Source organism: Tamandua tetradactyla, chromosome 1 (assembly GCF_023851605.1).
Source record: "Tamandua tetradactyla isolate mTamTet1 chromosome 1, mTamTet1.pri, whole genome shotgun sequence".
Lineage (NCBI taxonomy): Eukaryota > Metazoa > Chordata > Mammalia > Pilosa > Myrmecophagidae > Tamandua > Tamandua tetradactyla.
The window spans coordinates 13754678-13778570 of NC_135327.1; the positions used below are offsets into that span (position 1 = coordinate 13754678).

The 23893-nt window shown below is 47.4% G+C and overlaps 1 pseudogene; it reads left to right on the top strand.

The window, feature by feature from the left end:
• Positions 1-23829, top strand: LOC143680101 (lipopolysaccharide-binding protein-like; annotated as a pseudogene).
• Positions 23830-23893: the final 64 nt, after the last annotated feature.

Sequence of the window (23893 nt, forward strand, 5' to 3'; positions counted from 1 at the left end):
ATGATGTCCAGACCATACTTTGTGGTGGTGGCCCTACTGCTGCTGGCAGAGGTCTCCAGCTTTGGAGAAGAGACCTCTGACCCTGGGCTTGTGGCCAGGATCACCAGAAAAGGCCTGGAATATGGTAAGAGGGGTTGGTCGTTCCTTCTGGTACCTATTGTTGCCCACCAGACTGGAGCGGTAACAAGGACAAAGAGCCATATATTGGGATTCTGTCACTGCCTGGCTTAGAAACCTTGGATACGGCACACCCTGGGCTTCAGTTTCCCCATATGGAGAACAGGAAAGTAAGGACAGGGCCAGTTCAGCATTTTTTCTCATTCAGATTGCTGGGACATCTCTCTCTCTAAGCCAACTCAGCAGGTGAACTCACTGCCATGCCCCCCTACATGGGACATGACTCCCAGGGGTGTAAATCTCCCAGGCAATGTGGGACAGAAATTCCAGGATGAGCCAGGACCCGGCATCAAGGGATTGAGAAAACCTTCTTGATCAAAAGGGGAAGAGAGAAATGAGACAAAATAAAGTGTCAGTGGCTGAGAGATTTCAAACAGAGTCAAGAGGTTAGCCTGGAGGTTATTCTTATGCATTATATAGTTATCAGTTTTTATTTTATGATATATTGGAGCAGATAGAGGGAAGTACCTGAAACTGTTGAGCCATGGTCCAGTAGCCTTGATTCTTGAAAACAATTGTATAAAGATACAACTTTCACAATGTGACTGTCGGATTGTGAAAACCTTATGTCTGTTGCTCCTTTTATCTGGGGTACAGACAGATGAATAAAAACATACTGATCATAAATAAATAAATAATATAGGGACAAAGGGATAAAATAAATTGGGTATATGGACATACCAGTGGTCAATGAGAGGGAGGGGTAAAGGATATGGTATGTATGAGTTTTTTCTTTTAATTTCTTTTTCTGGAGTGATGCAAATGTTCTAAAAAATAATCATGGTGATGAACACACAACTATGTGATGATATTGTGAGCCGTTAATTGTACATCATGTATGGAATGTGTGTGTGTGAAGGTTTACCAAAAAAAACGTATTTTTAAAAAATTGCTGGGACACATGTTAAAATACAGATTCTTGAATCCACCCCCAAACTGACTGCAATTTGGCCAGGGTATCTGTGTTGTTAACATATGGCCCAGGCAATACTAAAAAAACCTATAGTTTTTTTTTTTTTTACCAAAACTGTGGTAAGTGACTTCTCAAAAGTCCTAGTGTATCCTATCATTGCTTCCAAAATCTTGTTGAATGAATTAATAATGATTGCCATTTATCTAGCACTTTGAGTTCATGAACTAATTCAATTCCAAGGCTCAAGTTGGAATCGCTATTAGCCCTATTTAATAGATAAGGAATCTGAGGCTCTGAGATTTTAAGAAACGTGCTTGAGGTCACAAGAGTATGTGGCAAATCTAGTGTTCGTTCCCAGTACATGCATCCAAAGCCATCCAACTGTTAATGCTACTCTGCAGCCCTGTAAATGAGCTAACTCAAAACACCTTTACTTTCTTGCCAGCCCACCATCATGGATTTTCCATACTGAAGAATGAGCTTTCCAACAACAAGTTGCCTAATTGTTCAGGAATATACTCTATTCGTTGGATTGGACAAGTTTGAACTATGACTTCCACAGGCGAGGTCTCTGCTCTCCAACACAGGGACAACAGAGGAGGAAGGTGGGGCTCTAGGGTTGTGGGAGAGTATGATCAAGAGTTGGGATGGGGTCAACTCCTATGCTAAAGACAGAGGCATCATGGCCAGCTTGTCTGGGGCTTCTGGAAAGTGCTAAAATGTTTGTTTCATCAGGACAGAAGGGATATGCTTAGAAGCCACTCACCAGTGCATTGGTCCTGCAGAGACTCTAGTCCCGGATTTTTGTTCTCCCAGGATCACTGGATAGTCTCATTGTTGCCTAGATTAGGGATCAGCTTGAGTTATGCCATCCGTCCATCCATCCACCCATCCATCCATCCATCCATCCATCCATCCATCCATCCACCCATCCATCCATCCATCCATCCAACCATCCACCCATCCATCCATCCATCCATCCATCCATCCATCCATCCATCCATCCATCCATCCACCCATCCATCCATCCATCCATCCACCCATCCATCCACCCACCCATCCATCCATCCATCCACCCATCCATCCATCCATCCATCCATCCATCCATCCAACCATCCACCCACCCAGAGCCTGTTAGGGGTCATAATCAAGGACTTGAGAGTTTTGGGGAAGCTGGTTATATTTTAGTTGTGTACTCTGTCTTGGAGGATCGTATCCATACATATCCCCAGTAAGGAACAAAACAGACCCTTCTCGTCCTGAAAAACAAGGCCTGGTTCCTCAGCTCCCTTTCCTGAACAACTTAACTGACCTTACATCTCCTCCCTGCTTTCGTGCATTCAGTTTTCAGAGGCATCACCCTTTATTCTTTTTTCATTCATTCCTTGGTTATGTGGATTCCACCCACTCCCCATCAGAGTCCAGATTAACTGTGAGGGATAATTGAGCCATTACTGATAGAAAAGGTTGACTTTTGGAATCCTCCAAGGTCTCCTGAGACAATTCCTGAAGGTAGTAGGGAAAAAGGAACTATCAAACTCACACACACACACACACACACACACACACACACGCGCGCACACACACACACACGCAATATCCAGGCCATGGCACTTGAGGGAGTTGCCCCTCCCCACAGCCCTAGAGCACCCCTCGTACACAGGAACCACCGTAGGTTACTGTTGTCTGCTCACACATCCATCACACCTGCTGCTGACTGCGCTTCTCAAGACCAGGGACTGAGTTTTGAATCTCTGTGATCTACTTATCTGGAGGGTTTGACAGACCAGGATTGTTATGAATGTTTGCTGAGTGACTGAATGGGTATTGATCAGACTCGTCACTGACTTATATGGCCACACGGGCCTAAGGGTGATGAGGATGAGTGTATCAGGCACAGACACTATATCAGAGACCAGCCAGGAAAGCAGAGCCTGCACTAGGTATTTCCATGGAGGGAATTTGCATCAAAGCGTTAGATGTGGTGATAAGCCAAAAAGCAACCGATGAGACCATCCAGGTAAGGGGTTGTCCAGCAGCATCTGGCACAACTGCGGAAATGGAACCACAGCCAGAGACACAATTCTAGAGGAGAAGAAACACCCCAGTTTTTCCCCTCTTCCCACCTACTAATCTCCTCCTCCCGCCATGCCTCCCATCGGACAATTCTAACCAGGGCCAATTTCAGGTGAGCCTTGGAAATCTGTCCTTTGTACAGATCAGTCCCATTCAGTGTAGGTCAGGGAAAGGGATGGACAGGGAGCGGATTGGAGAGCAAACAGGCAAATGGCGGGAGGTTGTACTTACCTACAGGACACCTGCCCCACTTATAGGGGGGCTCCTGCAGATGTACACATTCTCTTTTGATTCTTTCAGAAGAATTCTGACATCCAGATTTTTTAGTGTAAATTTCCCAATTTTAAAATGTTAGCAAGTGAATCAAATTTTTAAAGAAACAAAAGCATGTCTGTAGGCACATGTGGCACAGAGGTTATCAGGAGGTAATCTCTGATGTAAATGGGGACCCAAATTTACAATTCCTGGTGTGGGACTGTGGGGTGAGGATAGGCTCCTATCCTATAGGCACTCAGAACCAGCTGTGGGGATGGACACACAATAGAATGTCAGTCACAGACCCCTCACAGATGTGAAGGTCAAGTGTCAGGGAGGACAGGAGGGGCTATGGGGGGCAGAGGTAACCAAGGAGAGAGGAAGGTCTTCAGTCTTGGAAGGTTGGAGTAGGCTTCCCAGAGGCGGCAGAGCCTGAGCAGACCTTGAAGGAAGTGGATGAGATGATTTGATTGCCCTTTGTGGTTTAGGTCAATAAATTTGAAAAACAGCGTGCGACGTTGGAGGGGACTCTGTGGACTCATTGAGGGGACTGATGTGCCCCTGGTTTGTCTGGAGTTGACAGTGTGCCTTCCTCCCCCAGCCTGACCATCCACCGCTTTGAACTTCGTCACTTGGAATTGAAACTACTCCCATCGCAGGGTGTGAGAGCTTTTCTGTTCAGTAACTTTGTGTCTCTCAGTGGGATGTGGAAGGTGGAAAAGGCTTTCATGTGAGTAGTATTTGGGTTAGAACATGTCAGCTTTGGGCAAGGGCACGTCCTCCCATCTCTGCTTGCATTCCTATGTTCTCACAGCCCAATGTATTAGCGGACACAGGTCTGACTCTCCTTAAGCCCATTCATCACCAGTAAAATGGAGTTACTAATAACCCACTTTAGTAGATGCAAATGAGGATTAAATAAAATCACTGAAGTAAGGCATTCGTAGTGTACCTGATACACAGAGAACACTCAGTAAAGATCGGCTGGATTGTGGTAAGCTGAGGCTCTGGGGGATGCACGCATAGCAGGGACTTGGGAGTCAAACCTGGGTTTGTGTTTTTTTGTATTCTCTTCCTGGAGCTTCCCCTGGTTATATAATCATTCGCTTCGAATTTCTCCCAGCCAGTTGTCTGACAAGTTCCTTTAATTTGAGCGTGGATGGCATGCTCATGTCAGTCTCATGGAGCTTGGGCATGGGCCGCTTTGGAAGACAATTGCTTCTGTGACCCCTGCAGCAGCACTGCTGGCCAGGTCAGCACTGACATTTCTGCAAGCCTAAGGTAAGTGACCCAGCATCCATGCTGTGGATGAGCAGAGCTGCCTCAGTTCCAGCCAAGCCAGATGCCCCTTATCAGGCATAAGAGCAAGACGTTAGGTCCCTCCAAGTAGGGACGGCAGTGGGAGGAGAGAAGGAATGTGTCCAGGCATATTTTGGAGGTTGGATTGAATTAGGGCAACAAGAGGTGGAAGGAATCCAGGAGGACTTGATGGAGTCCTTGATCCATGGACGATCTCTTACTATGTCAACCTTTTGAACTTTGGTGCAATATGATGGCTATAGAAGAGGACAGCTTTGGAAGCAATACCCCATTTAAACTGCCGGGGATCCCAGCCATGGTCTCTTTGGCAATGGCCAGGGAGCAAGTATCTGTTTGAGAACAGGAGCTGGGCACCAGGCACTGAGGTTTAGCCTGGCTAAACCTGGGCTTGCTCAGGGGACAGAGCCTGACACTTTCTGCAGAACCCCAGGAAATGCTTATGTCTGATTCCATCATATTAATTTCTTCAGCAGAAAATGAGGGAAAGAATCATTAGGGCAAAAAAATCCAGTTAACTTATGAGTTGAAAATTTAAAAATTCCAAACATAAGCAAATGTCTAATAAAATTTCAAAAGCAAACCTGTATTGCTGAGCATGATTGATAGAATATACACTGACATTCACTCAATTGGTCCGCACAAATGGTAAAGAAGACTTCATGGAAGAAAAAGATTTTTTTAAAAAAAATAATTCAACCAACTTAGTTCTTTTATTTCCCCACCACCTCTCGCCTTCCCTGTAGAAGGAAAAAGGGCCCATGTGGGAAGACCTGCCCTGGGCCATGTTCCCAGGGAATGGGGTTGGGAGGGGCTCAGGGGGCAGCTTCATCTGAAGTGGGCGAGACTCACATCGAGAATGCCATGAGGTTAGAAGGCAAGTCTGCCTGTTCACCGCAGTCCCCTCAGCACCTAACACAGGGCTTAGCATGAAGGAGAGGCTCAGAAAATGTTTGTCGAATGACTGAGTGAGTGAGTGAACAACTCATTGCTGGACTGCTAGATAAGTTATTAAGAGAATATGAATAGATCTTACTAATCCTTTATACATTTCAAGTTTTAAAAAATGTTTTTGAGTGGGCAATTCAATCACATAGTTCATAATTCAAAAGCTGTAAAAGGGTACAGAGTAGAAAAAATCACTTCCCATGCTTGTTTCCCCTGCAACCAGTTTCCATACCAGAAGTAACCAATAGTACAGTACCTTGGGGATTGTTTCCGAGAGAATCCATGCCTGCACATCTACATATTCTATTCTTTGGCTTTTTCACAAATGGCAGCATGCTAAATACAGTATTAGGTCCCTAGCTTTTTTCACTTAACGATGTATTTGGAAGTCCTTCCACATCAAAACAGAGGAGCTCCCTTTTCAAAATACTCCATTATATTATGAAGACATTGTGACATATATAACTAGCCCTCCATTCACAGGCTTTTAGTTAATTTTTCTTCCTAGTTTGTTTTTTTTTTTTTTTTTTTTTTTTTGCATGGGCAGGCATAGGAGACAGGCATAGCAGGCAAGAGTTCTGCCACTGAGCCACCATCGCGCCACCCTCTAATCTTTTGGTAGTACAAATAATGCTACAAAGGCTAACACTGTGCACGACATCCTTTTGCAGTTGGACAAATACATTATAGGTTAAATATATTAAGTGGAATCATTGAATCAGATAGTATGTACATTTTGTGATTTTAATATATTCTAACGAATTGTCCTCCAAGAAGGTATGAAGTCAAAACTTTTCCCTTTCCAAAATTCTCAAGATTTTTGACTTTTCAATTAATCCAAGTTGTAAACTACAAATATGAAAACCCCAATCAGCATCACTCCTGTTGACTCTTAAGAAGAGCTAAGTTCCAACTGAGTCTCTATACAGGTTTCATGCACTAGGTTCGCCTTCCTAGAACATATAATTCCTGGAGGGTTCCCAGGTCAAATGAATCCTGAAACTCAGAGGACCCAGACTCTCCAGGATTATCAATTAATTTCATCCCCCTATCCTTTAGTATGGGCACCCCTTCTTAATATGTAAAAGTCAGAACAGGCATTGCCCAAAGATCCCTATAGATTGGGAGGAAAAATTAAAGGAGAAGGAGGAGGTATAACAGACAAAAATGGGATTTAATCAATGAGTATGGCCACTGAATCACTATATTCATATTCCTTCTGGCCTCCAGCGTTTTGGAGCAGCTAGAAGGAAAAATCTGAGATGATGGAAGGGTAGCCATGACAAACTCTAGAATCTGTTCTGTAACTACTTGAAATGTGCTGTGAAAATTATTGCTTCTTTTCTTTCTTTGCCTTGTATATATAATTTACAATAAAAAACATTTAAAGTGTGAATATGAAAATTCAATTCAGATGTTTAAGCACTGAGGGACTTGACTGGCTCCCATATGACTGACAAGTCCATGGTTGGTACAAGCCTATCACTGGATCCAGGTGTTCCACCAGTGACACCGGGAGTCTCTCTGTCTCTTGGATCTGACTTTTATCTCTGTTGGCTTCAGTCTCAGGGAGTGACCCTAACTCTTAGAGTGGCTAAGATGGTCTCCAAGAGCCCATTTCCTTTGCCCTTAGTGCTTAAATCTCAGCAAAGGAGAAAAGTGGCTCCACAACAAATCCAAGAAAAGCCCTGAAAAAAGCTGTGTTGGGTCACACGCCCAGCCCTGGATCCATCATCGTGGATATAGTCAACTGAGCCCAGGCGGAAGGGCAGGGTCAGCCCCAGTGAAAAAGGACTGAAATGGGGAAGGAGTGAGTTTCCAAAGAGGGAAGAAAAGGATGCTGGAGAAATAAAATCCACAGGGGTACATCTGTAACAAACCCATCCTCAACCAGCCTATACCCACTTACTTTTCTGATTTGGGGATTACCATGGATCACCCTCCTTGGATTAAAGTTATCAGGCTGCCTCCCTTCTGGGGCAGGACGGGGAAAGGAAAGGCCCATGGCTAGCCCTCCTCACAGAAATTAAGTTAATCATAAAGTGTAATTTGACCATCTTTGCTTTTTTTCTCCAGTTGGATGCTGAGCCTCTTCGAAGAAAGAATTGAAAAGAACTTGCAAAATATGTTGGATCAAAAGGTAAAATGGATAAGGAGATTTGAAGTTACACACCATTTGCATGTGCCTGACTGATGTTCAGAAACAGCCTTTTCTATTAAGTACCTTGCCACTTGAATTTGCTTAGCAAAACCATTCTCATTTGTGGTACAAAGACAAGTTTCAAATAATTCCCGAGTTCCTGTGACTACATTGGTTAAACTAGCATTTGGAACCAATGGAATGCTATTCTATTAGTAGCTGTGGATAAAATTGGAGACACATGGGGGAGAAATGAGTTTGGATCCCTCCCTCACACCATACATAAAAACCAACTCCAGATGGTCTAAGAATTTAAATGCAAAAGAAATCTTAAGATCTTTATGGAGAAAACCAAGTAAATCTTGCTTATCTTGATATAGGAAAATACCTCTTGAACAGGACATGGTAAGAAAATGCGAGGCACACTGGGAACGGCAGTGGGGGTGGCCCTCAGTGTCACTCACCTCTGGAAAAGCCGGGAGTATGAAGGAAAAGAGGGGTCCTTGTCCATTTCCCTGTGTCTCTGGGCATGCTTGTGCACCCCCTGCAGCCTCTCCTAGTCTTGAGTGGAGTGGGGACGAGGCCCCGACCAGAAGCGCTGGTGAGGAGCAGTTAGATGCTGTCACGGAGCCGCTGGTGCACAGTGTCTGCTCAGAGCACTCATCACTGCAGTGTCAGGGCCGGTTGTCAGGCGGGTTTCACCCCCGGGACTCTCCCTGCGATGGTGAGCCCCAGGCAGACACGCTGGATGTCAACCCCAGCTCTGCCACGGGGCTGGCTGTGAGGCTCTGGTGACCGGCTCACCTCTCTCAGCCACAGGATTCTCTCTGCAAACAAGGAATAAGCATAGCGCCCACCTCATAGCTGATGTGAGGACGGAATGACGTCGTACACAGGGACACTCACTACCTGGCCCAGTGCATGGGGCGAGGTTCCTATCACTGCCATCTGTGCTCTCTGATACCCACGAAAGCTGGTGGCTGAGGCCAGGGAGGGTTGTTGTCTCTGCCCTACCAATATGGGAATGGAGGGCCAGAGAAATGTGGATTCCATGTAACTGGGGCTGGGGGAGGCTGACCCTGCGGAAGGGACAGTTCGAGAGGAGATGGTCATTGGTTTCAGGCTCCATGGGGACAATGGACAAAGCTCTCACTGGCTGTGCAGGAGAGGAGACCTGACCAGGGGGCTTAGCTGAGGACAGGTGCTAACCCCAGGGAGTCCACACACCCCAGGCCCAGGGACTGTGCTGGCAGCGCTGGCCTCGCTCGGGGCTCAGAGGAGGCCATTCGGGTGCATGTGCCAGACGTGCTGTCGCCTGCTTGGAGCACGTACTCAACACTGATCCCAGAAAGGGGAAGCTTCCCTCAAAATGAGAGCTGAGGCTAAGTGATGTGAACCTTGGTATTAAATCATGCAGAAAACAGAATCAACAAGTGATTCTTAGCAGTCCTCTTCCTCCTCCTTCTTACGTCAAGGGAAACTCTCAGTTTGAGAGTAGTGAGTCCTGAATACTTCCCTTTGTAACAAAAAGCTGGCAATAACGATCCAGGCAACAGGATCTACAGAGACATCCTTAGTGTTCCCTCAATTCCCTTGTATTCATTTTTCCAGCTTATCCTATTCATGACAAGGGATCCCAGTTTTCCACTGATGAGAGCATATAAAGTTGCTCTGTGTTTTGTCAAGCCTAGGCAATTCTTTAGAGGCTGTATTGGCGTAGAGCAAATAAGGAGTAAGTAACGACAGCAGCAAAGTGGGAAAAGATGAATCTCGAAGCTGGTATAGGAATAGCCGAGGTTAGGGAGCTGCAGGACTAGGGGCTTCCTGGACCTCCCCCAGCTGGAATCCCTGCCTTCCCCAGGAGGAAGCTAGTGGAGGCTGAGGAATGGGATACTTGGGTTGACCCTCCTGCTGGCTTTGCGTTGGCTCCCTCTGGTGGCCGCAGTCGGTACTGCCTGCAGACCAGGCCACACTCCTTGCTGGGTCCCTCATCTTCCCAGATGGCCTTGGCCATGTCGTGGCAATGGTTTCAGGCATCTGTGAGTAGGCAGAGGAGGCAAAGGGGCTGGGGAATGGGCTGGTGGACCCAGAGTCAAGAGCTGCCTCCTGTCCTCCACGTCTCCCCTCTGCGCTCTAAGAAACACCATGTGTCCTGTACCACCTGCCACGGTAACTGCCGAGACACTGAACTCAGGACCGTGACAACAGGAGGCGCTGGGCAGTATCGACTTTACCAGCATCTGCTTTTATTGTGTGTGCCCCAAATCCCAGGAGCTTTAACCAGGCCCAGCTGCGTGAGGCCAGCCCAGATGAGCCAGTGACCGGTTCGGTGTGCTGATGGGGACAGTGACCCCTTCCCCCTTCTCTCCACCCCTCCACATGTGCCTGTACAGGGCGGGGCTGTAACTATGGGTGCTGGAGTGGGAGTGGGGAAGTGACACCTTGCCAAGGAGAGAGGAGGGGCTCACCTGGTGTTCTCACCCAATTCGGCAGATCTGTGAACTGCTCAGGACAGCAGCAATCTTGGAACTGCAGCCCTATCTTCAGACTCTGCCAGGTTTGGAGCCCCTTACTTCCCTGGGTGTCATCAACCGCCGCGGTGTCCAGTGTCCCAGAACCATCTCACCTCAAGGGGCCTGGGAACCTTCCCCGTCAAATATATCCCCATCCTATAGTTAGACATGGGGTGTCCCATTCCCTGGGGGTCTGCTGTCTGGCAGTGGTGGAGGGAGGGTGGTGGGTGAGGGGATCAGAGGTTGTGACGGAGAAACCTGCTGGGAGAATGAGGATGTGGGCAGAGGATTACAAATGCATGGTGGAATCTAGTGTTGGCTGTGTCGTGGCTGCTGTGACCACACAGGGCTCCCGGTGTAGGCCTGGGAGACCTCCCACTCCTGCCCTCTGGCTGCCACTGAGACTTTTCCAATCACACATCGGGCCAGGTCAGCCCCCCTTCTTGAAACTCATGAAAAGCCCCTCTGCTTCTCAGAAAATTCAGCCCAACGGGGAGCAACAAGGCCGTGCAATGATCTGGGCTAGCCCCAAACCCATTCTTCCGGATTCATCTTGCTCCCCACCCCAACTCATCTTCTGTGCTCCAGTCACATTGGCAGCAGGAAGTTCCTCTAATCTGCCATGTTCCATAGTCCTCAAGGAGCTCATAACATGCCATTCTCTCTCCCAGGGATGCCCTTCCCGTACATCCAATCCCCTTCACCCATTCATTAACATCTATTCCTCCTTCAGTTGTCAGCCCAGCAACACCTCCTCCAGGAAGCCTTCCATGACTCCCTGCCTAGGTTAGGTACCCCCTGCCCAACCTCTGTTTTTTGCTGCTGAATAATATTGTAATGATTGAATGAATGCATGAATGAATAAATGAATGGAGCAATCTCTTTCCATGTGTAAAGGTATCATTGATCAACCCCAGCACCATCTGTACTCTCCAAAATCTCTAATTCATGTGAATGGAATTCCCTGTGATTGGGCAGTACACAACCTACCCAGCTGTGATTGGCCACCCTGTCCATAACCCTGAGTCTGTCATGTTCTTCAGTCACCTGGATGATTGATGAGGTTGCCGGCATGGACTACAGGCTGGTAGGCACCCCCATAGTGTCCTCTGAAGTCCTGAACACCCCCTTCAAGGTGAGAGACTGTAGGGAACAGACTTTGACTGGCAGGAGATCAGCTCAGGCTCCCAGAATTAACCCCTTCCTCTCCAGTCCATCTGCCTGTCTGTCCACTTTCCTGACCGGTGCCCTCGGTGGGCAGACCTGGTACCAGGCAGTGTCGGGCACACCCTAAGACCGGGTCTCCCCGCCAACGTGGTAAGTCCATCTGGAGTCCAGAAGTCCTGACTTCAAATCCTGGCTCCACCATTTTGTGCCCTGGGACCTTGGGAGAGTTACCGAACGTCTCTGACCCTCTATTAAATTGAAGTATTACCCATAGGCTTACTGCATAAAGTTGTGGTGGGAATGGAGCAAGACGATGTGTATGAAAAGCAGCTGGAACTAAGGTAAATAAGAACACGCGGTAGAAGATGGCAGTGTATGTACCCTAGAGCCTCACCTACTGCTACACCGAAGGCAGAGAGGTTTATTGTGTCTAGAATCTAAGCTTTCTGTAACGCACAATATAACTCAACCTGTCTGGACAACTCAGACAAAACAACCCAAAACTCATGGAGCCTAGATGGGAATGAGACCTTATAATTCTGCATAGCTTAATGTAATACCCAGAGACATCTCAGACTATGATGGCCTTATAATTCAAAAGTATTGGTAGATTCCCTTGAGGACCAAAGAAAAACATATGGTATTACTGAAGTTTCCCTTCTGGGAAGCCCCTGGCACCCTCTCAAACATTGGGTTTACCAATCCGGTCCAGGAACTCTCTGGAGATTATAGGAAATATAATGAAACTCAGAAGGACCAGCCTCTCCAAGATGATCAGCTAATTATATCTCCTTATCCCTTATTGTTGACACCCTTATCAACTTGAAAAAGTTAGAATGGGCATTGCCCAAAGACCCCTATAGGCTGGGAGAAGGATCAAAGGAGAAAGAGGAGTTGTGATAGAGAAATAGAATTTAACAAATGAGTATGACTGCTGAATCACTATATAGATATATCTTTTAGCCTTCAGTGTTTTGGAGCAGCTAGAAGGAAAAATCTGAAATAGTAGAATGGTAAGCCATGACAAACTCTGAAATCTGCTCTATAACTACTTGTTAAAATGTACTTTGAAAAATACTGTTTTTTCTTTCTATATATGTTGTACTTTACAATTAAAAGTAAAAAAAAAAAAAAAAAAAAAGGGCGGGCCATGGTGGCTCACTGGCAGAGTTCTTGCCTGCCATACCAGAGATCCCGGTTCGATTCCTGGTGCCTGCCCATGTGAAAAAAAGAGCTCAGGAGGGGCCTGGCACATATTAAACGTAGGAGGTAGCACTATTGTTACTACCCCCCTCAGCCCTTGTAGGCCAATCCCTGGTACCTGTGTCTATGTTACCTCATGTGGCAAAAGGGACTTTGCATGTGCAGGCAATGTAAGGATCCTGAGGTGGAGAGGGGCTCCTGGATTATCCTGGAGGAGCCCAACGTCCTCACAGGAGTCCTTAGAAGAGGGAGGCAGGAGATCAGAGGCACAGAAGTCAGTGAGAAGACAGGAGCAAGAGTAGGAGGGGAGCAAGTGAGTGGAGTGAGGAAGGGGCCGTGAGCCCAGGAGTGCAGGCGGCCTCTACAAGTTGGGAAAGCAAGGAGCCAGATTGTTGGGTAGAGTCACCAGAAAGGAACAGGGGTCTGCCAACACCCTGATTTTACACTTCTGACCTCCAGAACTGGAAGAGAGTAAACGTGTTGTTTAAGCCACTAAGTTCGTTTTAATCTATTACAGCAGCGGTAGGAAACTAATGCACCCCTCTTTATTCCTGTTGCCTCCACAGCTCCCCTTGCGCTGAGCCAGGCCCCAGAGCTGTCCTCACCACTCCACAGTTTTATTTCACCCACACTTAAGTGCCTCTTATTATGTGCCAGATGCCTTTCTGTTTGGACAAATGTTAATACATTTAAATTTCATGCCACCCTGTGAAGTAGAACCATTAGCATCGATCCATTTTACAGGTGAGGAAGTTGAGGCAGAAGAAAGCTGGTGACTCCCAGGTCCTACGGCTGGTCAGATCCAGGATTCACACCCAAGCCTTGCAGCCCAGAGCCCCTGCCTGCGCCCCCAGGCCCTGCTTCCTTGGCCACTTCCTGGGACCTGTGGGAACACAGACTCACTTCCCCGCTGCAAAGGAAGGAGCTCGAATAGCGGGATTCCGGGCGGCTGCAGGGCCTGCATGTCACGGGGAGGGAGGGAAACTAGCAGCACGCCTGGGCCCCATTCCGGAGAGGACCCGCTTCCCAGGCCACCAGCTCGGGCCCAGGAGGCGTCTCCCCAGGAGGCTGTGGCTGCCTCTGCCTGACACGCTCTGTGGTAGGACCCTAGGGTGACTGACATGTCCTGCCGTCGCCAGGGTGAATTCTTCAGCCGAAAAAGGCACACCCCAGCCCCCACGGAAGTGCCAGCCATCGAGATGCCCCAGAAGAAATCCCGCATGGTCTACTTCGCCGTCTCTGATTACGTCTTCAACACGGCCAGCTGGGTCTACCAACAGGCCAGACAGATGCATTTCAACATCGAGACGACGCAGGTACGCAGTGGGGGGGAGGCTGGGGCTGAGCAGGGAGCCCCGGGCGGGGCTGCAGCCCGGCAGCAGGGGCTGGAGGGAGCAAGGGAGGCACGTGGAATTTGGAGCCTTCCAGACATAGGTTCCAATTCAAGTTGTTCCTCGGTTTCTTTCTCTGGCCACGTGGATCCTGCTAGTCCTGGCCCTGGGATTATGTGAGATATTGTCAGTAAAGTGCCATAATAGAGGGATTCTGACACATAATGCACATGGCTGTTTTTAGCAGTATTTTTAAAAGACAGACTGGGGTGTGTCATATCAGCCCCCCGAGAAGCATTTGCCAAGGGCATTAGGCTCGCAGGAGACTGGTTAGGGAAAGGCCTGGGAAGGAGCAGCCAGAGAGGAAGGACGAGTTGGTGGGGCTGGCCCCAGCCCAAGATGTGGGTGCAACATCTGTGAAGGAGAGAGAAGGGAGTGGGGGTGGGGAAGGAGGCTCAGGCTGCACCGCTGGAGAGAGTCTCAGCCCCCTGAGATGCTCAGTTGGACCAGTGGGCAAAGACTTCTTATTCGAGGAGATCCAAGCCAGGCAGACATTGCAGACCCTGTTAGCTACCATGCCCAGCCCCGGGCTGCAACCCTCTGGGGAGAGCGTGGCTGCAGTGTGAGCGGTGCGGGGCTGTGACACGAGGCAGCTGGTGGCGTCAGCTCCCTGCCCTCCTCGTAGCCGAGCCCCCTGAAGGGTGAGCTGAGCGGGGCCCCTCCACGGCCACCACACAGAGATGAGTGCCCAGGAGCAGGCCGGGCAAAGAGGGAGGTCAGGAGGCAGGAGCTCAGGGAAGGGGATGTGGACAGGATAGACAGGGTTTGCCTGGCAGAAGGGTCAGCAAGTGATGGGTGGGTCTGGCCTGGGGGGTGGCTGGATAGGCTGACTGGGGCCCCTGTTGGAAGGGCATCAACAGCTCGAACGTGACGGTGATAAACTCCACGTGGCTCTTTAGGGACAGTCCCAAGAAATAGTAAATAACAGTGATGGTCATTTACTAAGCATTCACCATGTGGCAGGCACTGTCCTTATTATTTATATTCACTATATACTGTCTCATCTAATCCTCAGACACCTGAGAGATAAATGCCATTTGAATCTCTTTTTTACAACTGATGAACCTAACAGAGCTGTCCAAATATCGGTTGACTTAAAAAATGGCAGAATCAGCATTCGAACCCAAACTGTCTGACTCAGGTGAACACACCTCTGAGTCCTTTTCTATCCGGCATCTCCAGTAGCTTCCTGCTTCTTATGCCGCAGGTCCCCATGGGATCTCCAGTCACTGCACACCAACTCGTTCCAGGTCCAGATTCCTAAGGTGAGTCCTGGGTCTCCTCATCGTAAGGGAGAAGGCAAGTTCCTGAGCCGAACCCGGTCTGGGCTTGCATTTGGACACCAACGTATGTGCGTAGACTTTGTCCAGACAATCATCTCACCTATTAGAACAATGGCTGTGAATAAAAATGATGAAAGTATGTTTTTGCTCAAATTCCCATCGTCCTCTGACTTCTTTTGGCAAAAAGACACTGAGTCTGGATTCAGACTGCATGGGTTTGAATCCTGAATAAGCTATTATCCGGCTATCTCTACCAAGCTAGCTGGCCCTTGGTTTCTTCATTTCCAAATGGGACAATTGTACTATCCCACTGGTCTGCTGGAGAATCAAATGGGAGATGAGAGCCTTAACTAGTGCAAATGTACAAACATCCTTCCAGGGACAAAAGGCAGCACCTGAGCAGGGTAATAATTAGGAGCCAAGGCAAATGTGTTGATATTTGCTTGATGATTTTTAGAAGTATTGATGATAATTGTAGGGCTGGAGTGGAGCGGAAACATTCAGGTTCCTCTCTCTTGACCCAGGCAATTCAGCTCTGGCCCTAAACTTGCACACCAGTCAACACCAGCTGGCCTGCAGAGAAGGCAGTGTGGTGACCATCTATTGCTGTTTGAACATGCCCTTTTGGGGGTGTCTCACCTACCCCAGATATTTTCTCAAAGTTTACCCTTCCAAGCATAACAGTTCTCTCTTGAAAAAAAAAAAAGAAAGAAAGAAAAAATTCTGGAAAATGTAGCTACTTTCTCCCTGTGACCTTTCCAGTGCTGATTTAGGGTCTTTGGAGATTTGAGCCTTGAGAACCTGTCCACTTGGCCTTGCCCAATCCAGGTCATGGCCCATCTGTTTTAGTCTCCTGCCCTCCCCCAAGGCTCTGCTCTCTCTCTCTCCAGCTGGCCAGTTTGTACCTCAATACGGAAATGGAGCTTGAGGTATCACCTGAATCAGCACCATCCCTGATATTCACCCCTGGAAATGTGACCTAATGGCATTCATGGATGTACAGGCTTTCACTCTCCCGCCCACATCTGCTGAGCGCGCGCCACTCAGGGCGGGAAGTCTGGTCCTGGCCAGGGCAGCAGAGGGTCATGCGTGCCATGGGAGTGAGCCCCTCCCTCTGCAGTGCTGGTGGGGTCCTCAGCTGAGAGGCTGGGAGACTGCACAGCAGGTGGATGCTGCAGGCTACTTATGTGATGAAGATTTTAGCTTTATCACTCAATTTTGTTTGCTGTAAAATTTAAAAGCATAACCGTACTTACATTGCTGCAAAGGAAAATCGTAAATGACCTTTTCGATCAGGGTATAAAGTTTCAAGAAGTCTTAAGTTGGTAATATTCCCCCAAACTGATCTAAATATTCAGTGCCAATCCCTAGAAAAATTCTAGGTGGCTTTTTAAAAATAAATTCATAAGAGGATCTTAAAATTCATAGGAAAATGCAGGGTACCTGGAATAGCCAAAACAATCCTCGAAAAGAAAAGCTCAGTCATGCCTATGGGCAGAAGGTATTCCTATTTGAATGTTCCGTGTTTTCAGCTTGTGCTTATTTCCGTTTTCAAGTCTTTCATCAAGATGGAGATCTCTGAAACATTGGCTCCACCTTTCTTTCTTTCTTTTTTTTTTTAACTTTTTTATTCTATACTATAACATATATATGAAGCAAAGAAAGAAAAAAGCAGTAGTTTCCAAAGCACTCTTCATCAAGTTATTACAGGACAGATCCCAGAGTTTGTCTTGGGCTACTATACCATCATCTCAGATTTTTCCTTCTAGCTGCTCCAGAATATAGGAGGCTAGAAGGAATACTTTTTTTTTTTTATCATCACAGTCGACTTCGTTTTTCTTTCTTGTGAAAAATAACATATATACAAAAAAGCAATACATTTCAAAACACAGCACAATAATTAGTTGTAGAACAGTTTCAGAGTTTGGTATTGGTTACAATTTCACAATTTTAGGTTTTTACTTCTAGCTGCTCTAAGATACTGGAGACTAAACGAAATATCAAAATAATGATTCAGCATTCATACTCATTTGTTAAACTCTACTTTCTCTGTATAACTGCACCATCACCTTTGATCTTTCTATCCCACTCTTTAGGGGTATTTGGGCTATACCCATTCTGAACTTTTCATGTTGGGAGGAACTGTCAATAATATGGGGTAGGGAGATGGAAATAGCTGATGCTTTGGAGAGGCTGGGCCCTCTAGGTTTCAGGGCTTATCTGGTCCATGGACCCATCTGGAGGTTGTAGGTTTCTGGAAAGTTACCCTAGTGCATGGTCCACGGTCCATCAACACTCTCAATTTTAGATAATTTCATTGTTCCCAAGAGAAAGATAATAAACAACCCTCACCAAATAGGAAATCTAAACCTCCCCTTAACGCTTGTCCCTTCCGCCATTATTTACCTCTGCTGATGCTGTGGTAGTGCTGATGGTTTCCTGTCAAACATAGCCCGTAGCATGCAATAGCATTTTCCCCCTGTATCCTGGACTTAAACACTCTTTGTACACAAAACATACCTTTGAAGTCATTCCTGCAAGAACTAAATTATATTTCTAGTGTGAGTCAGTGGGACACATGGGTCTATACAACTCCTTTCAATCTTGTTCACCTTCAGTGTGGTGAACATACATTGCTGCAAAGGAAAATCATAAATGATCTTTTCAAAAAGGGTATAAAATTTCAAGAAGTCTTAAGCTGGCAATATTCCTCCAAATTGATTCAAACATTCAGTGCCAATCCCTAGAAAAATTCTAGGTGGTTTTTTTTTTAATAAATTAATAAGATGATCTTAAAATTCATAGGAAAATGCAGTGTACCTGAATAGCCAAAACAATCCTCAAAAAGAAAAGCTCAGTCATGCCTATGGGCAGAAGAGAACTTTATACACCCACCAGAGAACTTTTCTTAAAGTCAGCTGTGCAGCTACTCATTTCCTGTGCCCAGTCCATAAGCTTTGGGTAGCTGATTTCATATGTCCCACATCTGGCTGTGCTTTCCATTTCTGGAAATTTGTCTTCAGAGCCAACAGGATACCCGAATTGCCTGAGGCATCTGAGTCACCCTCTTTTACTTTTCTAGAAAGCCAGCATCTCTGTTGCCATTGATGTACGCTCCAGCAGAATCTTTGGTTCTGTGACCACAGGCAGGTAAGAGGCCATGGGAGAGGGGAGGAAGGAGGGTCGAGGGGGGCTTCCTTATAGCCGCCTGAACATCCAGTCTGGGTGAGGGATGGGCCTTGGAAACCAAGATCCTCACTGGAACTGGCTCATCCTCTAATCCGAACAATCCTCGGGAAAGGCATGTTGTTGGCACTTCGGGGGAAAATACAGACGCTGGGAAAAGTCTTCAGGTAGCAGAGGTAACTTTCAGGTCCTCTATCACTTTGGGCTCTTTGCTTGCCACACTCAGGTGTCGGTGGAGGAGCTGGTTCTACAAAGGAGGCACTTGGTGATGATACGCAGGCTGGGGGAAGCTGGGATTAGACTGTTTCCAAGGACTTTGCAGATAAGATGGAGAAAGACAGTCAACTGTACAAATCAAAACCTGGAGAGATTTTGGATGGAGGGTTACCGGAACCCCCAAGCCACTCCTTACTGACTCCACTGCCCAGATACCCAATCGATATGCAGGTATTTATTTAAATCAGTGAGTCAAGGGAGGAAAAGAGTTTGGGCTTTAGAGCCAGATTGCCCTGCATTTGAATCCCAGCCCTGTCCCACACCTGATTTGACCTTACTCAAGTTTCCTTATCTGAGCCTTAGTTTCCCATCTGTGAAATGGGTCAGTACGTTCCCTCACTCACTGACAGTGGCTGCCAGGGGTAATGAGGCACTGCTTGTAAAGAGCGTGGCATGTGGCTTGACACTTGGCAAGTGGTCAGTGTACTAGCGGCTCTTCCTGCGCTCCTACTAGGTGAGAGCTCCTGTGCTGCACACTGTGGGTGTGTGCTAGGGGAAGGTGCGAAGGGTTCAGAGGCCCAGCGTCCTCAAGAGGCTCAGAGATGGGGAGCAGAGGCCATGTCCTTACCTGGGGAGCCAATGCTCACCCGAGTGGAGTCTTCTTGCCGAGCCTTCCCCTGTCACCCATGTCTCAGCCACTCTGGTTCTGCCCCCACTGAGGCACACATGCAAGGGAATCATCAGATGGACTGATTCCTGGTCTTGGGGTTAGATGCCTGCTGGCTGATAGAATGCCCTGACCCCATTAAAATGAACATCTCCTTAAGAGGTCTTTAAAAAGAGAAGATACTGGTTTGCATTTGGGGCAGTGTGGAGGACAAGCAGGGAGCTGTTTTGGCACAAATGGATTCCTGGAGGCCCCTGGAGTTTGAATTTATGTATAGACCTGGCTGGGGGTCTCTGCACTGTCAGAAAAGATGGCCAAGGGTATAGACAGAAAGCAACAAGGACTTTGATGAGGCTTTGAGAGGACCTTACTCAATGACGTCACCAAGGAAATATCCAAACTAGTGTCCTTGATGGGCAGAAAGCGAAGAGATCTGTGCAGGGTAATTAGAAGGTAATTAGAGGTCCCAGCAGGCCGGAAGACGGCCTGTCGGGGGCGAGAGCAATGGGCAAATTGGGTTCAGCTTCTATAGCGACAGAGGTCAGGTACCCTGGGCAGCTCTGCCTTCCTTCCCTCCAGCGGGTGCCCATGCTTGCCAGCACGGTTTACAAGGCCTCTCTTTTCTGTTTTTGTTGTCTATTTCCAAATGATAAATAAGATGCATGCTCATTGCAAAAAAAAAAAAAGTTTGGGAAGTACAAAAGTGTGAAAAAGCAAACTAAATCATCCACAACCTTGCCAGCTAGACACCACCATTCTTTTTTAATATTTTTATTGAGAAATATCCACATACATACAGTCCAGCCATACAATACAATCAGTGGCTCACAATATAATCACATAGTTGTGTATTCCACACCATGACCATTTTTAGAACATTTGCATTACTCCAAAAAAAACAAAGAAAAAAAAAGTCATGCATCCCATATCCCTTACCCCTCCCTCTCACTGACCCACAGTATTTCAGCCTACCCAATGTTTACCCTTTATCTCCCCCCATATTTATTTGTTTTTTGGTTTTTTTTTTTTTACTCATCTGTCCATACCGTGCATAAAAGGACTATCAGACACAAGGTTTTCACAATCACACAGTCACACTGAAAAAAGGTAAGTAGTTATGTCGTCGTTTTAAGAATCAAGGCTCCTGGAACACAGCTCTCCAGTTTCAGGTACTTCCCTCTAGCCTCTCCATTACACCATAAACTAAAAAGGGATATTGATACAATGCATAAGAATAACCTCCAGGATAACCTCTCGACTCTGTTTGAAATCTCTCAGCCACTGAAACTTTATTTTGTCTCATTTTTCTCTTCCCTTTTTGGTCGAGAAGATTTTCTCAGTCCCAAGATGCCGGGCCCCAACACATCCCTGAGGTGACTGCCATTCTTAATGGTTTATATGTTTCATTCAGTCTTTTAAAACACGTTTTTATACATAATTAGAGTCATACAGTGCATGCACTTTTTCTAAATAATACATGATAATCATTTCCTCAAGTTATTAAAAATGCTCAGTAAACATTATTTTAAACAATACTGTTTCTTAAAGCCTAAGCCCACAGGCCACACACTACAGAGAACCTCTGGGTTCCCAGGCGCCAGATTGCCCTTGACCCTAAGCACCGCACACCTGACAGGGTGAACAGTGAGAAAGGACCAACCGTGGCAGGAGGTGAGCCGTGATTCTCTTTTTCTCTACACAGTCGGCTGAAACTGTGGACAATTTATTTTTCTCTGCATTCCTTGAATGTGTCCTCCAAGCAGGGCTGTATAGGCTCCAGGAGAAACAGCAAGGTCCCTGAAAGGGATGCACTGCAGTTTCAGAGGGAACAGGACACCCACATCGGAGCATTAACTATCCACGAGGGTCCCTGTCTGGGGGGGCTAACGGGGTGACTGGATGTGGCCATTAAGGGCGTGAGCTTAGGAGTAAGATAAACCTGGGTTCTTGTACCACCTCTGCCACTTTCTAGCTGTGTGACCTTAGGGAAATCACTTAGCCTCTCTGAGCCTCAGTTCCCTAGTCTGTGAAATGGGAATAATAAGAGTACCTACCTAAAATGGGGGTTATAATATGAAGAGAGGGAGTGAATGGAGAAAGACGCCTTGATGAGGCATGTCACACCTGGTAAGCTCTCGGTGAGTGGTCTTGCCTGTGACAGTGGTGCCCACGTGCACTGCCCCAACTCCCAGCCCTGGTAGGTTTCAGAATGGAGAATTTCAGAGAATTCGGGAGAACCCTGTGCAGTGCTCTGTGGTCTAACACATGACACTTCTGTGATAAAATGTATGAATATTCTCATAAACTGGAATAAAGAAAACAACAAATAGCCTTGTGACAGTTCTTGTCAGATTTGCCATAAAATGGGCCTCATGTATTTATGGAAAGTTTCAGAGATTTGGAGGCTTGGGAATTGTGAATAAGGGGCTGTAATTGTGGTTGTCAAGGTCAACCTGTATTTCGTAAATGGATGGCATGTCGTTTCCAAAGGTGGGAGACAAGTGTTCCTCCTTTGACTCCTGTCTTTATTCATGACTATATTTGATTCCTTTGCTCTGGCATCCCCTCTGCTCCAGGTGCGGCCAATGGAAACCATCCTCAATTACTATGCACAGCACACCACAGACCCCTCTCTCAATGGTAAGGAACAGCTGCTACTGGTTGCTCCATGCAATGCTGGATTCTACCCTGCTGTGGGCTTCATGATTCATTCATTCATTCATTCATTCATTCACCATTCACGAAGTTGAGCCTCTCTTCGGTCCCAGCTGGGGTACTGGCAAGGGTATTCCTTGCCCCATGGAGTGCACACTCTGTTGGGAAGGCAGACGTGTAGCAGGCAGTGACAACACAGTGTGCTGAGTGAGGGAAGGAATCCCGGGAACTGCGGGAGCTAGAAGCAAGCACTGAGCACAGGCTTAGAGGTCGGGCAAAGCTTCCAGGAGGCCTGAGGATAAGGAGCCAGGCCGAGGGAAGAGGCGCATTCCAGGTAGCACGTGGACAGCACCTGGCATTAGTGCATTAGTGCACCTGGTTGCTGGATGACCTTGAAGAGGCAATGCTCGGGATAATGAACACCTGAGAACCCACCCTCGCTCTGCCTTTTACAACAAAGAGATGACAGCATCATAACTGTTCTGGAAAAGAGGAAGCCAGGGAGATGGCGGTCTTCGGGGACGAGTCCATGTTACAAACACAGCATGCCCCCGCCCTGGTCACACTGGGGGTTGGGTAACGGCTGGATCTCAGACAGGCCGACAGAGCCCCAAGATGCTGTCCACCTCGGTCCATGCCCAAAGGGGCTGCATTTCCCAGGCCTTTACCTCGAGTCCAGCCATGGGTCCAGTCACCTGCAGCATTTTGGAGCACCTGAAATGCACCTGCAAATGCAATGCTGTGTCCGCACACATCCCCAGTTTTCTCTTTCCAATCCGCTCTCTCTGATGTTTGTCTTCCAGCAAAGCTTGAGGAGGGTCTCCCACTCCCTCTGCCTGGGGACACCTACCTCAACTGCTTGGTGCTTCGCATTCATGAGGTCAGTGAGAAGTGGGGTCTGGGCAGGAGCTCAGAGTCCTGTGGGAGGGCTGCCTCAGGGTCTGCTGGGTATAGGGGGAACACCTGACTCCCCCTTGCATCCTGAACCCAAGTTTTTTAGAAAATCATATATTTTGCATGTTAAATTTTTGAGTATCAATGCTAGGTTTTAATTGTCTGGATTCTTGGTTTTGTGTGTTATAGTTCATTTACCAATAATCAGTTCAAAAACTCTGCACATCTGCAACGTGCAAGGTACCTTAGCCATGTGTGAGGGAAGGAGACTGAGCAACAGGGCCCAGTCATGTCTAACCTGCTTAGACACACCGCTTCTGGGGTGACAAGGAGCCACTTGACCAAGTCCACAATCTCCTTGGTGTGATGGTCCCAGCTGGGCCACCGGCCAGCCCTCCTGCCCACAGCAGCAGGAAATGGTTTCTGACAAAAATCACCCTGGCCTTCACAGCCAGAATCCATGTCTTCTAGGTAGAAACGTTCTGGCAGGGACAGGGGAGTAGGCTCAGGCCACACCCAGGTGTGCACTGACCTCCTGGGAGAGAAAATTCTGGAATATGTGACATTTATGGATGTCTTTCAGAAAGCAGCAGCTTGGGAAATGCAGGTCAATTCCTGGAGGCAAGCAGCTGATAGTATTTTAAAGTCCCCCAAAGCCTAAGAACTTTGTTTCCATGCTGATCTGGTTTTCAACTGGAGTGAGAACTTGCCTCTCCCTACTTGCCTGCTTTCCAAGAAGCTCCTGGGCAGTTCAGAAAATGATGTTCTTGTCTGTCCTTTTTGTCTTCTTGCCAGAACTTCTTGCTCTTGGGAACCAACATTGATTAGGTGGAAGATGGAGAAGGAGGTGGAGGAGCAAACGACCCCACAGCGGGACCTGCCCTGCCCCTAT